The 25,504-nt window shown below is 40.7% G+C and overlaps 1 long non-coding RNA gene across 1 annotated transcript in view; it reads left to right on the forward strand.

Annotated features, from left to right (window-relative positions):
* LOC132248790 (uncharacterized) overlaps positions 1 to 25,504 on the forward strand; it is a 198,743-nt gene that overhangs the window by 89,843 nt on the left and 83,396 nt on the right. The window lies entirely within an intron of this gene.

The following is a 25,504-nucleotide window of genomic DNA, read 5'->3' on the forward strand; positions in this document are numbered from 1 at the left end:
TGCTCACCCATGTCATCACTCCCCATTTCCCTTTTTAAAAAAAAGCTACCACTAATAAGGTTGCATAAGTCTAAAACATGCCACATTTATCTTATTAGCTTTCTCTTGGTCTCTATTCCTGCATCCCACCCTTTTGGCTATTTATTTGTCACCTCATTTTAGATTCTAAGGGCTTCTGCAGGACTATTAGATGGATTAAAAATAAGATTTCTCTTTTACATGAAATAGATTAAATAACATTTTTTTTCTTTTCTTAAACAATTTCTCAAATGTTGCTTTGCTGCTCTCTTAATTTTTTTCCTAGACTGATTCAGTAAAGCAGGGATTTATAAATTAGTATTGACCCTTTCGAAGAGTATTTCATATATTTGCAGTTGACTAGGCAGGAATGTAGGGATTTGGTTAGGCACTTTAAAGCAGCCAGACTAAGATTTGCATACTTCCCGATATCAGGACATCACTGTTATTGAGAAGTAGTTAGCCATGTTTGACTGAAGTTAGGCAGAAGGCAGGGAAGGGTGGTACCTTAGAGACTTAACTAAATGAGTTAGTGTATAAAGTGGCACCATGCTCTGCATGGTTGTTATTGTAAGAGGAGATACCACAGAACTGACTGATTCTGGAAAATGAACTACGCTTTCACAAGTGGCTGTTGGTTTAGATTGCTGAGGCAGTTCTTTGAATTTTGTAGTGCTTCAGTCCATACTACACTTTTCTGCTGGCAGATAAACACCATCAGCAATGCATCCAGATACAGAGGAATGGATCCAGATACAGAGTGCTTCAATAGCAAAAAATATTCAAACTCCTTCCAAAATGTGTAAACACTGTGCTGACGAGTACTGTGTCATATAAGCCTATACTTTTCCCTATGTGGAAGGCACTGCTGCCCTGCAGACTCAGGATCCAAAATGATTATGTTGTTAAGGATTATTTAGAAAAGTGAAAATGTCCACTTTAAATTTAAGAGTAAAGTGGCAATAGGTTTCTGGCCAACTTTACCATACACAATCCATATTCAGTCCTTCTACTGTTTAAATCAATCCTAATTCGACAACAGGGAAGCCAAAGAAATGTTCTAGCTATCATCAGTATCTGAAACTTTATTTCCAATACTATTTATTCCTAACAAGGTGTATAGTGAGAAATGTATTGTTAAATACTCTCAGTATAGCATCCCTATCATAACATAAAAACATAACTGATTTTTACTGAGTTCATCCAACCTAGTATTTTGACTTGCACAGTGCAGAGAGTGGATGCTGGGGACAGTGGGGAAAATGTTCAAAACATATCTAGAATTTGCCAACCCTCTTCCTCTTTCACTGCAGCTTTTAGCATTCAGAGGTTTAGGAAGTTCTGATTCAGAGGCTGGATTCCTATCTCTCATGTTGATACTTATGGACTGACTTTCGCTCCATGAATTTGTCTAATCTCCTTTGGACAGGGTTAAACTATCAGCCCCCAAAACATCATGCCTGCTTACAGACATGAACCCTGCCCCCCCCCCCCCCCAAAAAGGTGCTTTACTTTAAGCTCAGCATGTCTCTGCACTGTGTGCAACTCATGCCCAGAAGAGACATTGCATTTGTTTGTCCCAGTTCCCCCAGTGTCTGTATAGATCACATGTTTCAGCAGAGCTTTTTGGCATTTTTATGTAATAACTGATTGAATCAGCTATTAGATAAAAGCGCCAAAAAGCCCAATTGAAGCACACAACCTATATAGATGCTGGGGAGCTGGGTTGAACCAATGCCTTTCCTCTTCTGGTACAGTGCTGTTTTGTTTTGTTTTGTTTTGTTTCTCGCCTGTCAGGAACCCATATGGCTATGAACTTCACAAGTTAATTATATGATGTGTGACAACGAACTTCTTTTTGTTAATTTTAAACCTACTAGTTTCATTTTGTCCCTTAGTTCTTCTATGTTGAGAGAGAATAAATTATAAATCCCTATATATTTTCTCTACAACACTTCATATCTTGTAATCTCTATCTTGTTCCCCCTCCCTCCACCCACCCTGAACATGTCTTTTCTAAGTGGAAATGTCCTAGAGTGTTTATGAAAAGCCCTCCATAAACCTGCCTTTTTTGCCTTTTTCTGTACCTTTTCTAGTTCTTCTATATCCTTTCCTAAGGTGGTGGAATCCAAACTGCATGAATTATTCCAGATGTGGAAGCACCATGGATTTATAAAGGGACATAGTGATCCTTTTTCTGGTGTAGGTTGCAATTCTGTATACGACTAATACTTGAAAAGTATTGTTTCATATAAATCTTCTATCGTATTCTAATGATATTCTAAATATATATATTTCAGGTCAGTAGCATCCAAAGGATAAGCACATTTCCAAGGGTAAGCAAAATGTTTACTGAAATTAGTGAATCCATGTGGTGATAACTTCCAACAATGGGATCCTAATTTTTTGCTTTTGGTAGTTCAGAATAGAAAAAAAAAATTTTTTTTACAAGTATAAAAAAAATATTATTGCACATGCTGCAGTAATTGGGAGGGAAGACTCAGCTATTTTTGGCTGCCATATTTCATAGAAACAGGGTTTATTTACCTCTACCTTTCACATTAATAAACAAAGTAAAATCTTCCCCCTAGAGCATTACATTTGCAAAATCCTTTTTTCTCCCACATAATGTCTGCAGCATGTTTATGATTTGCATCTTCGCTTTCAAATAATGCCATCTGAGCTTCTCATTTCGATACCAACTGGTTTCCATTTCTCCACCTGCTCCTCATCTTTGAAATGTTTAGTGTACAATTCTCACCTTTCTCCTGCTGCCAGTATTCTAGATTTAATATCCTCTAGTTCTTTAATTGGAAAAGTTTACTCTTACTCCTTAGACTATAAAATGGATTACAAATAAGATTTCTGTTTTACATGAAATGGATTAAATAACATTTTTTCTTTTCTTAAACAATTTCTCAAATGTTGCTTTGCTGCTCTCTTAATTTCTTCCTAGATTGATTCAGTAAAGCAGGGATTTCTAAATTAGTATTGTCCCTTTCAAAAAGTATTTCATATATTTGCAGTTGACTTAGGGAGTTTCTATGTACATTTCTATTATTATTTTTCGTGTAGCAGTCCTGATCCAAAGCCAATGAGAGCTTTTCTGCTGACTCTCATGCATATTTCTTCATTTAATATATGTATGAAACTCAAAATCAAGGAACCTTTCTCTAGAATGGTGAAAAATGGAATATTTGTATTTGGAATATGGTAATGTGATACTCTGAAGCTATATATAAACCCATAACAATAATGGGAAATATAAGAGCAAGTTGGATGGGTTGTTGTTAAAATATTAATCTACTCTCAGGGTGTCTGGGTTAACCTCTCACCCAGGCATCAAACTTGCTGTGTGACCTTTAGAAAGTCATTGAGACCTTTAGAAAGTCATTAAGCTGTCTTCAATCAGTTCTGCACCTATAAATGAGAAAGTACTTTCTTTCTCCCAATCTTGGCCTGTCTGATGTATTCATCCTGAAATCTCTTTGGGGCAGAGACTTTTTTACCATGTGTTTGTACAGCACCAAGCATAATGAGCCTCATATTCATTGTAGTTACTGGATGTTACTGCAATATTAATAATATCGCCATTTCACAAATAGCAAATTAACTCAAATAAAAAAAAAAAAACTTTACTGCAACCAAGATGGTCCATTCATTTCCCTCATATATAATAAAAAAAAAATTTCCAGACATCTCTGGAATTCCTTTTTTCTCGTGCGTTTTTATGTATTCTACAAAACAATGGAGATAAAACAAGTTTCTGGAAGCATATGAAAGGATTTCAGAAATTTCACAGTGTTCTACTGGTTAACAACTGTTTTACAGGCTTAGGACAGTATCAAGACTTTTTCTAAAATTGGAATACCTTGTTGGATACAGAGCTACATTACAAATCTGTCCTTCTTAGAAGAATGACCTCAATCTTTTAAAATAAGAAAATAGGAAAGGGCATATAAACAAATAAAAAATGACTGGTAATGAAAGAAAACCTTCAAACAGCTTCTCTCACATATTTCTGCATCTTGCATCCAACAGCTATACCTTCTATTCTTATATTTTAACAGTTTCCCAGCATTTAACTAATCACCTGCTTCTCCAGCAGGGCTTTAAAAAAAAATCAGAGAATGGATCCAAGTTCTTTTAAATTCTTCCATACTACCCTCTGTTGAAAAGGCCAATTTACACAGTCCTGAGTAACTGTACATTCTTTATAGAACAGAAAACCTACAGATATGCCTCCAACAGAGGTGGCTAGAAAGTTATAGTAAAGAAGTCCTGGACACATTTATCACCCTCACTCTCCCAAAAATAAAGAACGTTGACAATTAAACTTAATTTCAAAACTATGTATTATCTTATCAAAGGTGTTATGTTTCAATATGTTAGACAATATATAGGTCATTATTATTCTGCCCTCTTAATTAAGAGAGAGAAATTATTTGACAATGTTTGCATTATTCTCTAATTAATTGGGAGTATTGGGACTTGGTTTAGCAAGACGTTTAGATATGCTTAAGTCTTTGGAAATCAATGTATAAATGCTTTGTTGAATAGAAATAGAAGTAATCTTGTGCTTAAAGTTAAATATGTTTTAATTTATGAAGAATATACACTTGTAGATGGATTGTAAAAAGAACAATGTTTCCAACTATTTAGTTGGTCTAATAAAATATATTACATTTACCCAAAGAAACTTGTCTGCCTATGTCCTTAGACCAACATGGCTATAACCAATACCCAATAATTTACCAGGCATTCAAGTGTTTTAAAATTTAAAAATTCAGAAAAGTTTTCAAAAATGAAATAATCTGTAAAATCACATTAAGGCTTTAATATTGAAACTTTTCATTCATTAAAAAAATGTGTTCATAAGTTCTGTGACTATTTCATTCATTGGCTATATTACTTTTAATCCTTATTATTTGTAAAATACTCCCAGTGCCCAAACTGCTAATGTATGAACATCTTCACACATAATCATTAATTCCAAGAAATTCAAAGCATACTAAAAACAGCTGATAAGAAAAAATAAAACAAGGTGCTCATTCAATCTAATCAAAGTCAGTTGGGTCTTTTTCTATTAACTTTGGTAAGCTTTGGATCATAGCCTTGATTTACTAGTCCCTGTCTTTAGAAGTAATTCATAAAACTATTCAAACTGTTAAGTAGAAGATAGGATACCTCTCTATAAGCATGTCTACATGTGATGCTACATTGTCATAGTGACACCATATGGCAATGTAGCATCCACAGGTGTCTACACGTGACCAGCAGCTACTTTGCTGTAGTGGCATGCTCCCCCATTATACTATGCCACTATGGTAAAGTAGTTGTTTAAAATAACTGCACCGTGAGTACAGCACAGTATAGGCAGTTACTGTGCCATGCTTTAGTACTTCCAAAAGGAAATACTAAAGCACAGTGCAGTAGCAACATTGTCATAGGGCAATGCGTAGACGTGTGCTATGAGTCATACCAAGGAAAATATCTGGGAATGTAAAGGGATTTTATCCTATACTCTGAACATTCAATAAGCTAATTCTGGTAAACCAGAAAAATGAAGGGAGTTCTCTAGGCAATCTTACCTAAATGTGTTGCCATTAGTCTCCCCAAGCATACAAGAAGCATTCAGAAATGTTCTAGATTGTCAAAGAAACACAATGTGCCATCTATTTGTTCATTTTTCAATACAGTCCTCCTTGAAATCAGTGCATTTGCAGCTTCCCTATATCCATCTGTAACAGGGAGCCAGGAACTCCTGTTTAAGGGGAGAAAGCAACAGGCCAGCTGCATTTTGGATAAGCAGCCAAGAAAAAATGAGGGCCAGGGGGCCTTGCTTAGGGCATTGAAAAACAAGACTGGGGTCAGCTGGGTATAGGAGGGACTCACTGGCCAAGATAGGTTAAGGCTTTCTTAGTGACCCTGGGGCAGCCTCCCTTCTACAACAGAAAAATAATCCCATCGAGGTATGGCAGGTGAGAGGAAAAGAAACAGAATTTGACTCAATGAAATCAGTCAGGCTCCAGCATATCATTAAATAGGTGGGGCTAGATACTTTCAGAAGATTCCACAAGAACACTGGAAATGATTGTCATGATTACATTTATTCAAATGCTGTCTTTATTTTATGTTTGTCCAGGTTTAACAGTTCGTTTTCAGTTTTGGATTTCAATGAACTATGATTTTTTTGAACTTCTTAATTTTGTCTTGAATTTTTCCATAATTTAGATGGATCACTTTAAAATCTTGTAAATGTTTGTAGAATTTGTTTAACAATCTTTTTCTAAGGTGGCATTTTTATTGCCATACAGAAGTGGATGAGTTGCAAGTATTATTCCTTTTCATTGTCCACTTTTAAACCTGGTCTATAGGGTCACTTCAGAAACTTCTATGAAATATCAGTGCATGATATAGAAGAGTGAGTGGAAATGGAATTCCAAAGATGGGAATAAGACTCTCAACTATAGCATTTCTTTCCATTTTGTCTGAGCTCAAACACTATTTATTGAGTAGTTCTTTTAAAAATATAACATTTATGAATCCCTTCCCTGTTGTTCTATGACTAATAATTTTAGAATTTAAAGAGGGAATAGAGCAGGATCAAGAATTTAAACCATTTTGGTCCTTTTAATTTAGAAAGCATTCAAATAAAGCATAGGTGCAAACAGACCTGAGTGTAGGCACAGCTGGATTGCCAAAACCGAAAAAGGCCCATGGATTTTTTTTTTCTTTTCTCCTTGTATTATTCTAGCCACCCTCTAACAAGAACAGGTGCTCTGTAGAAATTTGATCATAAAACAGCAGAAATCATTAAGAACAGATGATCTCACAAGACTTCTTCTTTTCTCTGTTTTGTTTTGTTTTTATTTTGTTTGTTTTTTTGCAAAGAGACAAAATATTAGCCCTTGACTCTGGGCTACATTTTAGCTTCAGACCTGAACCTAAACCCCATAGTCTAATCTTAACCCAAACTCAAATTCTGCTTTCAACCAAAAAAAAATAAAAAAATTAAAAATTAAAAAACGGAATCTGTCTACTAGAGCTTTGGAACCAAGCTAATTAGTTTTGGTGCAAATTAACAGAGTTTCAAAGTACTGTAATTCTAACTTCACTTACATATTACTGCTGAGACCGTTAGCTTAACCTCTTCAAATGTACCCATTCAGGAAACATGCCTTCTCAGTCTCTTCTTTACTTCTCACTTACTTCCTAATGTTTAATTCAGTGAGGAAGTTTAGTCTAGTATTTACTTCAAGGGCCTGGGTTCTGTTGTAAGCGTATAAACTTGTTAGTATATAGAATAAATTTAGGCTGGAAATGAGAAAACTACTATTCATAAGAGGTTATGAAATAGCCTTTCAATGGAAATCCAAAGGGCCTAACTGATTTTATATTGGATCTTGTTATGTTTAGAAAACAGATTATATGATGTGGGTGCCTGTGATACCAAGGAACTTGCATTTGGTGACCTGCAAGGTCACTTCCAGAAGAGGCATAACAGGTCAGCTCTGCATCCTGGGCAGTGGCAGTGCAGGAGGTAATGGCAACTGCGGGGTGGGTTATGTAGCTGCCTGGCAGTGGCTGCAGCTGCTATATTTGTTCCCCCTACTTTATACTGGTGCCTGTGCTACTGCTCCAGTCACCATTTAGTTACACTACTGCCTTCCAGTCCTATGGCCCTATCTTGTTAGTATATGTCTTCTAGATCTCAGTGCTATATGCCATATTTATTTACTCAATTAGAAGATGAGCTTTTTTACCCATTTAACATGGGGGCTAGGGACAGACATTACACATTACACATAACCCAGTTTAAGTGATCAGAAACTGGTTTAAACCTATAACAAAACACATGTTCAGTGCACATAAACCAGCTTGAAAATGGATTAAACCAGTTTGAGATAAACCTGGTTGAATGTAGTATCGGACTTAACTGATTTTGCTCAAACCAGTTTATGCAATGTCTGCCCCACACCCCTTGCTGGTTTAAGATAAACCAGACATGCCAGCATGCTCTCTGGGCTGGGCAGGGCTCTCTGCTCCACACAAGGGATGGCCACTCCCCTCTGCTCCCTGGCCAGAGCTCCAGAGATTGCAGGCTGCTCCCCCCCTCTCCCTCCTCACTCCCTGCTAAGCAGAAATTCCTCCCTCCCCTCTGCCTTGCTGAAGAGGTGTCTGTGTATTACCTAGAAGACCACATGCTGGCTATGGTCCATGATGAATCAACAGGCAGAATCAACAAGTAGCTAGCTGGTAATGTCCCTCTGTTGTTTTCTTAATTGGGTCATAAACACTGTTATCAATCCTCTGATGAGTTAATCCTGCCAGAGCATGACCATGCTCCCCTCAGCTCCATGCTGTGGAAGGAAGGGAGAGCTCTTCTAGAGGCCCCCAGCTTCTAGCCTGAGCCACTACAGGCATGTACCTGCATTTCTGGGATGTCTGTCCAGTTACAAAACTGATTTAGCCTAGCCAGGTTAGACTAACCTGCAAAGATTGAATCAATTCAGGCTCAGGCTTTTTTAATGTTTGTCCCTAGCCAGGGAGTGGGGAAAGCCACCTAGCCCCTGCTGCTTCTGAAAAAACCCCCACCACTCCTCTCTGACAGCCTCAAGCTTCAGCTTCTCCCCTTCTACCTCACTCCTCGTTACCTTTTCTAAACACCAGCAAGCTCCATCCTCATTGCAGCATAGAGCACAGAGTACATGCTCTAGTCTGGCCCTGTAGCAGCAGTGCTAGCTCTATGCCACTGCCACAGGGCCAGGCTAGAGCCATGCTTAATGTCCCAGGATGCAGCAGGGATGAGCTTGCCGCCATAGAGCAAAGATAAACGGTGGGTGGAGGGGCAGGCAGGGTGGTGGGGGGAGAAGAGATGAGAGGAAGGGGTTGCAGGGACCTGAGGCTGCAGAGGAAGAAGTGGCGTGGAGGAAAGAAGAGGGCAGAGGGGACAAGGGAAGGGGGATCAGAGGCCTGAAGCTATGAGGGGAAGGTACAATGGGATGTAAGTGGGGACTAGAGGCAGAGGGCAAACTCTATGACTCTTACACTGCCTGCCACACTGCCTCCACTCTGCCTATCCCCCTACTGCCAGCCTCCTACTGTCCCCCATTGCCTGCCCCATTATTGCCCACCTCATTTCCTTTCCCCCTATTGCCTACAGTAGTGGGGGGGAGCTGAATTTAAGACAATCTTCCAATAATTCAATTCCATAATTGGAAAATGTAGATATGTTCCATGTATAGAATCTAATTGGGGCTTCTCATCTTGTATTTGTGTAAATACAGTACTCTCGTTCACTGGCTATCCCAAAAAGCAAAATAGAATTAAAATTTGGCTAACCAATTTTATTTTTTTAAAAAAAGAAATGGGGATTAAACAAATTGTTCCATTCACCTGAAATATTTTTGTCTCAGATTTGAGTATTTTTATATATATTTATACTTTTAAAAGTATAATTAATGTGATATTTGAGTAGTTTTGCATGTCACTACTTGCCTAAAGCTGCTAGGCATAAAGAGTAACTGGACTGCAGTGAAATGACATTTTTCTGGAGTTGATTTGCACAGTACATTTGATGTGATAGTTGCAACTTTGTTAAAACAGTGCTTCTGCAGTACAAGGCCAACATTCAGCTTAAGTTAAAAAACAAACAAACAAAGAATACCTTTCAACAGAAAAAAAATCAACTGAATATGTAGCTTTGGAGTACTATTGCTGCACTGCAGGGTACATTAGTGTATAGCTGAACACCAGCAGATATACAGCAGCTACAGCATTTCATCTATCATGTAGTGAAACCACAACTGAAAAAAGAGATGCAGCAACATATCATAAAGAAGCGTTATCTATCCAGTGGCAAAAAACCTCATACATGCCACAAAAAAACAAACTGGCTTTAGGTGCTAATATTTTAATTATAAATATTCTTTGTAGGCTCCCCTACTTATTCAAAAAAATATTCCAATTGACCAGTTCCGTTTTATTGTTAGAAGCAAACTGCAATATTAAAAGAAATAGAAATAGTACTAGTTCAATTATGTATCAGCAGAGAACACTTCTGAAGCAGCCACATATTAGGCTGCAGGTTGTGGTGCTTTGTTATTAGCTGTCAACAATTTGCTGCATTGCAGACTAATGTTAGTGGTTTAGGACAGCAGTGTTAATGCTAATGTTCAAAGACTCGGTCATTAACTAGTGCACTCAGGCTCTAGAAAAAGGCATTAATTGAACTCATGGGAGTGTTAAAACAAAAAAAAATATTATCTGTTATTTTGAGCCTTGATAGATTTCTGCTATAACTTCACCTCCATCAGTACAGTACATAACATAATCAGAAATAGAATTATTACTAAGCAACTTCCTCAGAGAATAGTGCATACGGTTGAATGGATGAATGCAACAAAGAAATAGTAAATCTCTGTTCCTGCTCTCTCTTCTGTGCATGCTCACATACACACAGACACGCACACAGACACACACACACAAATTTTGATTAATTCTCTGAATGTCCCTGGTGTCTTCTATCTACTTGCAGCACGCTTTCTGATATTTCATATTCATCTCATTAGATTAGAAATAATCCATAAATCAAAGAAAAGTGAATATATGCTGTGAAGTTCCATAAAATGTCATAAATCATCAGGTTCCGTTTCCTGAGTCAAAACATCAACAGTGCAGTTCTCCAAAACTGATGCTCAAAAAATATATATATAGTTTCCTTTTCTCTTTTTAAATGCTGGACAGCAGAGAGTGAAGATTTGTGTACAGAAATGGCAGCAGAGCATCAGTCAGTCCTGCTACAACTAGGTTTAAAATGGGGATAAAAGCCAATTTGTCTAAATATTCTATATCAGTGGTAATGAACATTTTTGGCTGGTGGGGCAGATGGCCGATGCCCAGTCCATCTGCTGGCTGGATCCAGTGCCCATGGCAGGCACAGCCAAGCTTCATCCAGCCACATGGAGGGGAGCAGGGGGCAGTTGAGCCCCAATCTGGCCCCATAGGGGAAGGGGAGTTGACTTGGCCCTGTGGGGGCAGGGGAGGGGGGGAGGATAGGGGCTTGACACAGCTCCAACCCAGCCTCATGGAGGGGAGGGGATCTTAACATAGCCCAAACCTGGCACTGCAGGTGGGGGCAGGGGGTGTGGCCTGACCTTAATCCAAGCAAGCAGAGGGAAAGGGTCATGGTCTGGTTCTGACTGGCTGAGCCAAACTTGAGGTTTGGGGATTTGGTAGCAGGGGAGGGTGGCCATATTAATTGCTACCCCTGCTGCCAAATTTCCTGACACATGGGGAACCCCATGGGCCAAATTAGGCCTGTCCCTGTAGAAAAGTCAAAACTGACTAAGGTAACCACCTATATTTAAGAAAACACATGTGAGAGGATTAAAAAAACTTGGGTAGATGTCACCGTTCATATCCCTGAGTCATGGATCTTTTGGAAATGCATCTTCACTTCATTGTTCCTTATTATGATACAACCCACTAAATTGTTTATGAGATCTCTTACTTCAGAAAGTATGAAACCATAACCATCTTTCCACATAGGCCCCACAGTTTCATTTGCTTTCTTGAAAGCTGTATCCTTAAAAGAGGGTAATTTCTGGGTAATAGATCACTTAAGAGTATTGTTATATTTCTTCAAGTATGTTTCCAGGCGTACTTTGTGATAGAGTACATCTGCTTCAAACACTTGGGATTCTTATTCCAGGCCTGCAACTCAAGAGAAGACATCATCCTGGAGATGAAGAGCAGCTGCCAAATGTTTGGAAGCCATTGTGTTTCACGGATGTGGAACTTATCTCTTATTTTGTTATGGTGCTGCTGGCTGCATATAACACAAGGAAGATTTGCCAGTTATTTACATGAGGATGGAGGTGTTCTTGGTTGCATGTAAGAGCAGGTTCTTCATTGTATCTCCTCTTCAAAAGAACAGTTACTGGTAGGTTGATGGTAACCTTCTTCTTCCAAACTCAAGATGGCCTTCTCTAAACTTTTTTCAATGCATATTGCTTTGTATTGACATGGTACACAAATGGCACACTGGTTATTGACATGGTACACAAATTCAGTATCAGGTGACACTTGTCTCAATCTTTTTGTGACAATATCATTCCTAATCTCTGCTGCTTCCATGATTCATTTTCTTCCATTTGAAGTTGTAGTAGTTTTTTTTTTAATCATTTTTAGCCTAACAGATAATGCACTTGTTTAAATCAACATGACATTCTTCTCGTGACTTCCCAGGAGTTGTAATTCTTCTCCCAACATGATGTGCCATGGTCTTACTGTATTTCAAATCAGACTGTAATCTGAAAAAACAGAATACAAAAACAGTTACTTGTGAGTTTGGCTGCACACATAAATGACTTGACAAAAAACATTAAACCCATTAAACTACAGTTAATATAGTAACAGTAACAGGTCATTAAAATAATACACAGTAAAAAAATGAATACATAATAAACTGAGCAGTTCAAAAATGTATTTATTTATTTATTAAAATAAGACAGTAGCAAATGTACACATATGACAAACTCAATAATAATTTTGATAGGGCAATGTATGGTACCAATTTTTTTCAGTTACATGGATGTGAAGCTTGGGAACCTACTTCCTTTTGCCACTATGACACTGGAGACATTTTTATTGTATTATTTGACCTTGAAAACATTGGGCTAGACACCAAGATTTCCTTTGTACCATACTTAGAAGAGGAGATTCTAGTCACCAATGAACGATGCCATGTTCAAAGATGGTGCCCTCTCACATTCCATGCATCGAATAGTGAAGTCTACCCAAGTTTTTTCACATGTGTTTTTTTAAGTACAGGTGGTTACCTTAGTCAGTGTTGACTTTTCTGCAGGGGTCAATTCCAGGGACTGAACTAGATGCCATGTCCCTATGCCCATTTCACCCATGGGCTAGATGTTGAGCACCTTTGCTTTAGATTGTCTTGAAATTTGGGGTGCTAGATAGTAGTAAGCAAGAAAGTACTGGAACAGGTTAGCCACAGAGACTGTAGAATCTCCATCCTTGGGGTTTTTAAGACCCAGTTAGACAAAGCCTTGGCTGGGATGACATAGTTGGGGATGTTCATGCTTTGAGCAGGGGTTGGACTAGATGACCTCCTGAAGTCCCTTCCAACCCTTATATTCTATGATTCTACTCCTTGTACACCTGTTGATGAAGCAGTTCCTAGAATTACAGCAACCCCAATGCCAGTATTTTACAAAATCAACAGGATTTTAAGAACAGTTTTTTGCATACTAAGGATCCCTGTACATGTGCAGTTAAAGGTGCAGTGGGGCCTAATGCAAGATCCACACAATCGCACCGCCTGCCAAGCCACATGTGCATGGCAAGAGATGTGACTGTGGGATAGTGAAACAGATCCCATCATGCCTTATGTTGATGCAGGGCAAGAAGTGAACTCCCATGGTAAGGAGGTGACAGGGCTACCAGCTGTTGTGATCTCTCAGCTGTGGGGGAGAAGGGAGGTGCTCTACACACCCCTGCAGCTGTAAGACTGCAGCTGCTGTGATCTGTCAGCCACAGGGGTGCCCCATGTGCCCTCACAGCTGAGACATTGCAGCTGCTACAGCAGGGGTGGACAAAGTCAGGTCAGATCAGGTCTGTGGCAGACTCCATTTCCCAGCAGCCCCTGCCTGCATTGCTGTGGCCAGTTCACATGGAGATCCCTTCAGCAGGGGAGCCTGACATTGCAGGGCCAGGATTTCCATGGAGACCTGCCCCAGCAGCTTTGGCAGGGCACTTGGTAGGGCAGGGAGCTGCTCCGGGGCTGGAAGCTTTCAGCACGTACAACAAGGTCTGGAAACGGGTCAGAACTGTGATCTGCTTTTTACACACCCCGGGCAGTTTCACAGCTCGGCCCCAGCTCCAGACAATGCTGTCACCATCCCAAAATCCTGGCCCCGGCCCTGGCCCCGGCCCCAGCTCCGGCTCCGGCTCTGGCTCTGGAGCTTGGTGGTGCACATGGGGCTTCCCATCTGGCAATTCTGATCAGCTGATGGAGCTCACCAACCCCAGAGGCTCCTGGCCACACATTCAATTAGCCACAAAGTTATTCCACATATTTTGTGGAATAATTTTGTAATTTATGCCTTTTTATCCCACCATTAATTGCTTGAACATGTGGATTGGTGACCGCTTTAGGCGTGATTCACTGGTTAATCAGGTCATAAGTGTAAAGTATAAGTGGGGCCTAAGGGCTTAAAATATGGCTTTGATTGTCACCCAAATAACCACAAGCACTCAATATTTTCTTTTTTCTGTTTTATCTTTGCATGGCACCCACTACCCTGTTGGGAAAGCAATACTGAGTTTCACTCGCTAGAACACTCTTGCAACAAAGCAGCTAAAATCATATTTAGCAGCAAGACAAAGGAAAAGAGGCTTGCAGGCAGCCCATTGTCTCTGTAATTTGGTAACTCAAGAGGATATGTTGGGGTCATTGAACCTAAGTTACACCTATGCACTGAAAATTGAATCCCATCCTTGGAAGAAATCTGAGTATGAGCTGCAAGCACATTGCTTATAACACCTGTGTCTGTCAAAGGATTTGGTGGAGGACAGTAATGGAAATATATTGTTCTAATTTGTACATCTAATTTAGAAAGGTCTCTATTTTCTGAAAGATAATAATGCTCTATGCAGATACATTAGAGAGATTGTTGGCCATGTTGCTAGTTTTCCAACTTGGGAGGGATGGGCGAGCAAGGGTGTTGATAGCCTTGTTTAACTAGAGATAAAATGAAATGCAAGATATATAATTCCATTTACTGAACAAAAGCACTGAGTGCATTTATGATACACAGTTCCCTAATGTGAGAGGCTCATAGTATTTTTAGATTCTCATAACATTTTTGTCGCAGAGCTAAGAAATATAAGTGTGAGATGAAACGTGGGGGTAGTGCAGGGGTGAGAAAGTGCAGGGTAGAGGGATAGGATGATGGTGCAGAAGAGGTTGGAATTCCAAAAGAGGGGACTGGAGCAACAGGGAGACTGGATTTTTGGAAGGGAATAAATAGGGTTGGAGAAGGTTTGGGGGTCAGGCAAATAGGAAGGGATATGGGGCAATAGGAGGTGAAACATGGAAGTAGTTGACAGGGAAAGTATGGAGATTAGGATTAAGAAAGTTTTGCCCTTTATTATCCCTGCCTCTGTGCATGTTGGAGTCTGGAAGTTCTCCTGAGGAAGCCCTGCTTTATGGGAAGTCTGAGCTACTGCCTTTATACCTCACATGAGTGAGAAAATAGTGTCTTCTGCCTTAGGTGGTGCCCTCCATCCTGAGCAAGACTAGCACACAAGGTTTAAATGGGCCTAGAAAAAGATAATATGCATGACTGCATATAGCATTTCAGACATGTACCTCAGGGCTGAGATTAGAACCAGAGAGCTCCAAATCTGGCAGTTCCAAGCCTAGAGTTCATAAAAATATACAAACTGAGCTTTACTACTTTTGAACCCAATTCACAGCAAAGCCAATATAAAATTCACATGAGCTTATCCTAGACATTTTCTGTTTGTCTCCTCCTTCCTCAGTTTTACCCCCTTTAGTGAAGACCTATCAATCAAAAAACTAATCAACTCCTTGATTAGTCACAAAGCCTGCTTACCAAATTTCACTGTTTCCACTCTCTTGCAGTGCTTGGGGGTGAATCGGGTCAATGCGGGTCACTAAGGTGAGTTAGAAACAGATGAGAATTGAGTTTGAAATGTCCCAGGCAGCTAATGCTATAGCTAATACTAGGGGGCTTTTCCCCTAGTATTGCCAGCTGGACCAGCCCAGATTCTATTGTGGCTGCATGATCCTGGACAGGCAGTCTGTTCTCGTCAACGTTTTTCCAAGTGCTGTGGATGTTAGGAGATATTTTCAGCATGTATGGGCAGTTCTTTCACTTCTTAAACACTGAACTTTGTGTTCGTATTTGTAGGCTATATACACAGAGCAAAAGGAAGGATTTCAAAATATTTTTGTGACTTTTACTATATAAATACAGATGAGATACCAGACAGTTCCTACTGTCCTATCCTCACCCTGTCACTCCCACATCTTTCCTTTATTTGCTTAAGAAAAATAACTGAATATTATCACCAGAGGGATACTCATCATTTGGGCAACAAAGAAAAAAAAAAATAGGGGAAACAAAGGGAATGTCCATGTTGTCTGAGCTCACTCTCAGCAGTGCTCCTAAAGATGCACATATGGCTGGCATGCAAACAGACAATTCCTTGAAATAAACTCAATTAAATGGATTACTCTTTTTACACTCTGTGGGCATGTCTGCACAAGACACTATGTTGCCATTGCAATGAGCTATGGCGATGTAGCATCAGCAGGCATAAACCGTGATGCCGCTGTTACTATGCAGAAAGACCTGTGTGGCATCAGGACTGCACAGCACTGGTGGTTACTGCACAGTCATTTAGTACTTACTAAAGCAAGTGCTAAATGACTGTGCAATAACAACTGCACAGTCAGGTGCACATATAGATGTGCCCTAACTCTTAGGCAGGAAACCAATGTTTTTAGTGGAGTACATTCAGCTATACTGCAATGTGTCATGGCATAGCTGACTGGTCTGGGGAGGTCAGTAGACATCCTTGGTTACCACATTTTGATTTAGGGCATGTCCGCAACTTGGAGAAAATGTGGGTGGGTCCCCCTTTTATGTTTGCAGATGCATTGGGGGTGGGGGCGGGGATCCCTTTGCCAAGGATTTTGTTGTGGAGGTCTAAAAGTGCAGAGCGGGATTTGAACAAAGCTCCATCTCTGCATTTGCAGGTGCCTGGAGAAATCCCCTTCAGAAGGATCTCCCCCACATGTCACATGAGGTGCTTTTCTGAAAACATAAACCCACACTTGAAGGCATGCACCCTAAAATCCTGATTTCCCCACCTACCCAAATGCATCCCTGGAGGAACATGTCTGAGTAAATAGAGAAGTGAGACAAGAGCTTTCACAGCTTGATAGGGCTGATCCTGCCCTCAAACCCACAGAGCCACTGTCTTGGGAAGGCTGGAGAGCCTGGGCAGCTTCATGATGTCCGAGCTCTTTTGTCATAAGCAAACAGACATGAGGCATAATAAACAATTTAATACTACCTTCTGTTGCAGCCACATATTTGAGCATTTGTGGCAGAAGGTATATTGTGGTGCCATTTTTTTTTGTTTGTTTGTTTGTTTTTTTTATAGCAGCACAAAGGTGGTGTCTGTTCCCACCCTTAAAGTATGCTAGGTTCTTTGCAGCTCCTCTGGGGCATGACTTCTTAGTAGGAACACATCATCATGACAAAAGATACAGTTCCAAGGTAGTCCATTAAAAAAAAAAAAAATGTTTTTCTCATACAGCAACAGGACCCAGACTTCAAAACCTCAACCAGTTGCCGCTTGATTTGTTGTGACATAGGGAAAAGACATAGGGAATATTTTGCTTGTAACTGAATTTTCTTGTCTTTGTTTTTCACTCATTTTCCCTGATACTTTTTACATTAGTATTTGGTGGGTGAATTCCACATTCATCTCTGCTACGGTAAAATAATTTTACCTGTGGATTAAATCTCATGGACGTTTCCATATGTCCCTAAGCCATTATTTCCCCAGAAGAGATTGGAAAATAAACTCACAGGCACAGCATGCTATTTAATTCAGGTTCATGCTGCTAACACAGGTACAGATTTTTAATACGTTCTCTACCCTGAGGGTATTCTTGAGTATTTCACCTCCGGCTTAAAGGGTAAGAAAGCACCGATAGTGCTTTTTGGCAAGTTATAAGGGATAACCTTACATACCAAAATCAATGAGTAACAGTGCATGCAACTCTTGATTCCTGCTTGCTGCTTCATAGGTTTGTAGCAGTTTGCTTTTCTTTTCAAACAATGACTTGCTGTTTTGGTCCTTATAGCTCCATAAATTCTTACAGCATATTTTGTTTTGTTTTGTTTTTTTTTCTCTGTCTCTTCTAAGGCCAAATCTTTAGTATTGTGCATTGAAATCTTTCATCTGGTCCTAAATTTCTAAACTGTCAGTAGACAGAGCTGCCAGTTTAAGGGGAAGAGAATCTTCCTTTCAGAGAAGGAATGCATTGTGCTTTCTAATTGAGACTTTCCTTTCTTCTTTTGTTTTGGGTTTCTCCTCTCTTTTGGGCACTGGACAATTCATCTATGTAATGCAGACTTATGGGAAACTCATACTCAGGCTATACCCTGGCACTAGCCTGGAGCTCATAATACAACTAGCACTGGATGCAAGGTCTCTAATCAGTTCACCAGCTTCTCGTATTTATACATCCTCTTGACAGTTGGTGCTCTACTGGGCAAGGTCAGCTGGCAGAACTCTCTGCTGCTCTGTAAAGTGAGGGTGCATAATTTTATTCCATTTGATTGAAAAGCATATGGAATTCTGCATTTTCTTGTTTATATCTTTTCCTATTGTTGCAAACACAAAATTCCTGAATTCTGAATCCAAAAGTAAGAAGTACTTATACTCTCTTCCTTTTAAAATACAAGTAAACTGAGCATCATAAATGTGTCTTGTACAAAACCCTATAAAAATGATGTTGTGCAATCAATGCCATCTTTTCACTAAGAAACCAGGCAGGATAGATGCAACTGTCAGTGATAAATAGAAGTATTTAAATATTACTGATAAAAGTCCTAATTCAGAATTCTTCAATTAGCCTCCTACTGTCACAGCACTAGACTAATAATAAAATAAGGACATAAAATGAGGTGAAATTCAGGGGGAAAAAAATCAAAGCTAATTTGATCAAGTAGTAAATTTTTGTGTAATACTATGAACACATGCTAATTATGACTTCAACTCTGTGTCTCACTTGAGCATCTGCTGCCAGATTTATTAAGACAGAAGGGATTTCTAATTCTGTAGAACAAAGTCCATATTTCAAAGTCAGGTTCTCTGGCTCACGTTGTCCTGCTCCCTAGATGCACAGGAAGTAGACACCTCCCATAAGTGCCTATAGGCTTATGGAACAGGCATATAAAGCATTTAGAGTAATTTACTCTGGATTTTATTTTACTCAGTACATTTACTCTGTAGTTAAAAACAGACACATAACCTGCTCTTCCAAACTGGCTGCTGAAGCTGGGCTCTATTATTTTCCCAGGCTACTTGGTGGGCAGAGTTACATTGAACAAATAGCTTCTGCGAGGTGACATTCACAATGGTAGCGAGCAAGACACCTATACTAAAGTAACTTTCTCTGGAGTAAACTCATGTATTTTTTCCTACAAACCAATTTTACATGTGAGAACAGCATTTCCTCTCCAAAAAGTCTATATAGTAGAGTAAATTGAGAATAGCTTGAAGTAAATGTGTTGCCTTACCACACAGTAGAGACAGCATGGCCATCTCCTATACCTCCTTTACACAATCTCCAGCAAAGGGGACTTGTTATGGGTCAGAAGTACATAAAGAGAGGTAGCCAGTGCATATTGCACTGTAACAAATATTGCTGGCATGCAGCCCATAGAGGACCATATTCATATATTCATATGGTGGAATTGGTTGAAATTTTTTTAATGAGAAGTTTTTTGTTGCTGTTGATAAAACAAAAAAAAAGGGGTGGGGGTTCTTTAAAAAAATAAGGTGAAGTATCTCTCATTGGAATTAATCTCTGGAATTAAGTCATTAATTAGCAAGGATTGCAACAGAATCTAAAGCCTTAGTCAGTGATCAGACATTCAGGGCATGTCTACATATTGCCCTATAGCTATGTTGCGATGTGCTGCATCACCATATGGCATGCTATAGCAACACAGTGATCATGTGGGTCTACATGTGATCACCAGCTACGTTGCTGTAGCAGCACACTCCCCTAGTATAGCGTGCTGCTATGGCAAATGCCCGGCGAAGTCTAACTATGTGCCACGTGCACAGTGCAGTAACCACCCGCAAGCACTGTAGCAGCATCACCATACAGCAATGTGTAGATGCACCCTCAGTGTATCTAAGAAAACATTTGACTTTTTTTTTGGAAATGGAGGGTATAATATTCTCCTAAACTCTGCTCATTCATGGCAATTAACTTCATTGTGCTCATACTGCTGAAGTTCAGGAGAATTTGAACCAGAATGCTTAGAAGTATGCTGTGCATCCATGTGACTGGATTACATGGAAGTTAGCACAATTTCATGGGAGCTTACAAAGTAAGAATTGGTTCATTACTCTAGCATTCATCATAGACATTATTTGATTACATTTGTCATTTTTCGTGAAATAGCTTATTTGATGACTTTTTGAGTATTCAACCCGGCCTTGATCATTTATATGTTTTAATGAAAATATGGAGTGCTACATTAATCAATGTCTATAAGTAGGCACAGTTTATGAAGAGCACAATTTGGCTTCCTGCACATAACTACTGTATAGAAATCTGTTTTACTCTTTGTAGAGAGCACACAGTAGCACCACTGTGAAACATGCACTGTCCATCCGCTAGATCTGACATGAATTATAGCTGCTTTAGAGTAGTGCTGAGCACATGCTGATAAGCATGTTAGGCACAGAGATACCAAGACCAGCACTATGCACATGCTTAGCACTGCTAATACAATCTCATTTTTGGGAGATAGTATGCAGAGAGCTATATTCCATGGTGAGGTCCTGGGCACCGCACAAAGTTGGTGTAGACATAGCGGTATTGTGGCAAGAGGGATATCTGCCCTGGGTGCCAAATTAGGAAGGGTATTGGAATTGCCCCTCACCCCCATGGAGAGCTGATGAAAAAAATAAGTTTACAATGAAACCATATTTGCACTGAGCATCATAAATGTGTCTTGTACAAAACCCTATAAAAATGATGTTGTGCAATCAATGCCATCTTTTCACAAAGAAATCAGGCAGGGTGGAGCCTGCTTTCCCAGGCTACTGCCAGGCTGTCTGCAGGCCTTCCTGCAGAGCCATGGAGCTGCATGAAGCCTGATGCTTCACTCCATAGCTGTAGGAGCATGAGCCCCAAGTAATTTAAGGCGTATTATGCCACCGAATTTCCTATAACGGCTGAAATTAATGTGCAATACACTGCCAAGGTGTGCAAACACTGACACCACTGAAATGGTGCAAAAACATTTAGCTCGCTTTAAAGTATCATGCACACATGCCCCTCATTTTGTCTACACATGGTCTTAGATTACTCTCCACTCTGGGCGGATTCCCCACTGCTCCCTGGCTCAGCAGGGAGCCAGATAGCAGCACAAGACCCAGCACTGCCTGCAGATATTTGATTCTAAGTTGCGGGGGGTTACCATAATGAATGAGGAAAAAAACCCCCTCATCTTGGCATTGAGTAAATGCTGTATTTGCATGACATATATTCAAACATATATACACATTGTATGGGAGAAGAATCTCCTGCCCATTAAAATTATATTGTTACATTATTGCATGACACCAATAAGAAAAAAGAGATCTCCAAATACAAGTAAACTTCTGCCTTGAACTGAGATGATTTTTTCTGTTGGCTTTACTGGCAAAACTATTGGAAGATGAATATTGAGAGAATATTAAGAGATATTCAGATTTTATATGTTAGAAAAGATCAGATATTTATCCACAAAGATTAATTAGAGCACAATCAAGTATTCATGAAGAAGTTCACAAAGGTGTTCATGAATCCTGAAAGTTAAAAAGTCAAACAAATGATTATTCATCTAAAGATTTTTACCATTATTTGCTATCCCATTATTTGTCATTTCTTCCCTTGTTTAAGAATGTCATTTATATAGCAGATTTTTCAGTCCAACAATTGTTGTTTCTGTTGGTTTAGAAAATAACAAACACGTTTTAAATGCTACTACAATACAAATACAGCAGTTTATAAAGGCTTGCAGTTTATCAGAGACCAGGAATGGTAGTATATATGAGGTGTGAGTAGATAATAATATACTGACAAAGGAGACATTCTCAAATAATCCGTAGTCTGAAATTTCTTTCTAAACTTCTCCTGCATTCCTAAACTATTGCAATTTATCATTGCAAATAAGTTTGCATATTATTTGTTAACTAGGAATGAGGGACAGATCCCTCTATGATCCAACCTAGAGGCCTAGCTGCTACAGCCTTCCTGGGTCTGAGACAGAAGTTCCATAACCCAGTTTGACTCAAATCAGTTAAGTCTGATACTACATTCAACCAGCTTTATCTTAAGCCAGTTTCAGCCATTCTGAAACTGGTTTACATGCACTGAACATCTGTTTTGTTACAGGCTTAAACCAGTTTATGTGTAACTTCGGTCCCTAGCCCTGGAGGCACTGCCTCCAGAACCTGAAACCCATTTACCCAGGAAATAGCAGGAGCTTGTGGATATATTTGAAAAGAAAAAATATTTGAAAAAAAAGAAACCAAATGATGCTTGTCCCATTGATCTGCAGCTGGGAGTGAAAATCCCCATGGGACATAGTTAAGCTATGTCAGAGCCCAAACTCTCTGCTCTCCACGAGTACACAAAAGAAAACCTGGCCCAGGGTTTTATGTGCAGGGTCACCATACCCACGGTCCCCCTCCAGCTGTTCTGTTTGTTTAAAAATAATGATGGGAGTCTCCATCTATGTGTTGTTTACCAGGCACTGAACCATATTACTATTCATAATCAGTGCACTTTTCCCCTCATCCCAGAGCTGCTTGCTTGGTTCAAAATGGCACGTATAATTACGAAATTTGATCTTCAGGGAGCCTGTAACCTGGATTGAATCTGTACTGGGGATGAATGGGAGTCCACTTTTAGAACATGGTAAGAGCATTTTGAATACCTAATCAAGCCCTTTGGACTTACCAATGTCCCAGCTACTTTCCAACACTTCATCAATGATATGCTATGCGACCAACTGGACCAATTTGTAATTACTTATCTAGATGACATCCTGATTTTCTTGGAAGAACCTAGACAACATGTAACACCTCATCCACAATCTGTAGTGTTACATGGCCAAGAACAGTACATGGTCAAAGACATCCTGGACTCGAGATGGCAGAAAAGGAAATTATAGTAGCTAGTAGACTGGGAGGAGTACAGACTGGGAGGAATGCACATGGGAATCCATAGAAGGCATCTATGTCCCATATCTAGTAAAGAACTTCCACAAGAACCACCCAGGAAAACCCAGACCAGGTAGAAGAGGTTATTTGGGGGGGTATTGAGTGGAATAATGCCAGGTTGTGGCCTCAAACCTGGGGCCGCGGCCTGCCCAGCACAGCGGCTCACTGGAACACTGGAGCAGATACGTGTAACCAGAACCACCCCCATCTGGACCTAGACACTGGGCTAGCCAGGGTTAGATGACCTTTTACTCCTTCCCATACAAACCTCTGACCCAAAAGGGGAAGGATCTGTGGAACAGAGCTCAACCTTTTATCTAGGCTGTTGTACCCTTGGCTTGTGTTGCTACTGACTGGCTCCTCAACGAGTTCTTTGCCTCAGTGTTCCTAAGTGAGGGGCACGACAAGTCTCTCACTGGGGTTGTAGAGAGGCAGCAGCAAGGTGCCAGACTTCCATACGTAGATCCTGAGGTGGTGCAGAGTCACTTGGAAGAATTGGATGCCTTTAAGTCGGCAGGCCCGGATGAGCTCCATCCGAGGGTGCTGAAGGCACTGGCCGACATCATTGCAGAGCCACTGGCGGGAATATTCGAATGCTCGTGGCGCACGGGCCAAGTCCCGGAGGACTGGAAAAGGGCTAACGTGGTCCCCATTTTCAAAAAGGGGAGGAAGGAGGACCCGGGCAACTATAGGCCGGTCAGTCTCACCTCCATCCTTGGTAAAGTCTTTGAAAAAATTATCAAGGCTCACATTTGTGAGAGCCCGGCAGGACAAATTATGCTGAGGGGAAACCAGCACGGGTTTGTGGCGGGCAGATCGTGCCTGACCAATCTAGTCTCTTTCTATGACCAGGGTACGAAACGTCTGGACACAGGAGGAGGGGTGGATGTCGTATACTTAGACTTCAGGAAGGCCTTCAATATGGTATCCCACCCCATACTGGTGAACAAGTTAAGAGGCTGTGATGTGGATGACTACACAGTCCGGTGGGTGGCGAATTGGCTACAGGGTTGCACCCAGAGAGTCGTGGTGGATGGGTCGGTCTCGACCTGGAAGGGTGTGGGCAGTGGGGTCCCGCAGGGCTCGGTCCTTGGACCGATACTCTTTAATGTCTTCATCAGTGACTTGGACGAGGGAGTGAAATGTACTCTGTCCAAGTTTGCAGATGACACAAAGCTATGGGGAGAAGTGGACACGCCGGAGGGCAGGGAACAGCTGCAGGCAGACCTAGATAGGTTGGACAAGTGGGCAGAAAACAACAGGTTGCAGTTCAGCAAGGAGAAATGCAAAGTGCTGCACCTAGATTGGAAAAATGTCCAGCACACCTACAGCCTAAGGAATGAACTACTGGGTGGCACAGAGGTGGAAAGGGATCTTGGAGTCCTAGTGGACTCCAAGATGAACATGAGCCGGCAGTGTGACGAAGCCATCAGAAAAGCCAATGGCACTTTATCGTGCATCAGCAGATGCATGACGAATAGGTCCAGGGAGGTGATACTTCCCCTCTATCGGGCACTGGTCAGACCGCAGTTGGAGTACTGCGTGCAATTCTGGGCGCCACGCTTCAAGAAGGATGCGGATAACCTGGAGAGGGTCCAGAGAAGGGCAACTCGTATGGTCAAGGGCCTGCAGAGCAAGCCCTACGAGGAGAGACTAGAGAAACTGGACCTTTTCAGCCTCCGCAAGAGAAGGTCGAGAGGCGACCTTGTGGCTGCCTTTAAGTTCATCACGGGGGCACAGAAGGGAATTGGTGAGTATTTATTCACCAAGGCACCCCCGGGGGTTACAAGAAACAATGGCTACAAGCTAGCAGAGAGCAGATTTAGATTGGACATTAGGAAGAACTTCTTCACAGTTCGAGTGGCCAGGGTCTGGAACGGGCTCCCAAGGGAGGTGGTGCTCTCCCCTACCCTGGGGGTCTTCAAGAGGAGGTTAGACGAGTATCTAGCTGGGGTCATCTAGACCCAGCACTCTTTCCTGCTTATGCAGGGGGTCGGACTCAATGATCTATTGAGGTCCCTTCCGACCCTAACATCTATGAATTTATAATGGAGTCCTTAGATACCTGATCCAGCTAGTCTCCTGACCTTATGCTCTGCATGACTCTCTGGATCCCTGACTTAGTTTTCCAGATATATCTCCTAGCTTCAGACTTCCTGGCCTGGCCTGTCCTAACTCTGAGGTGACCCCCAGACCTGGCCACCCACAGTCTAGTGTGATATCGATACTTACAACCAGAATGTGAAAAGAATGAAGGGCATAAAAATGAAGTGTGATATTAAAAAATTGTTATGAACAGGGAGGCTAGGATTTAGCTAGGTATGGCATTATAGACTAATGTAATATTGAGGCTGTTGGTGTCAAGCTACTATTTTCTTATGAAAAAAGAATTACCTTAGAAAAG

Source organism: Alligator mississippiensis, chromosome 2 (assembly GCF_030867095.1).
Source record: "Alligator mississippiensis isolate rAllMis1 chromosome 2, rAllMis1, whole genome shotgun sequence".
In the NCBI taxonomy this organism is placed as follows: Eukaryota; Metazoa; Chordata; order Crocodylia; family Alligatoridae; genus Alligator; species Alligator mississippiensis.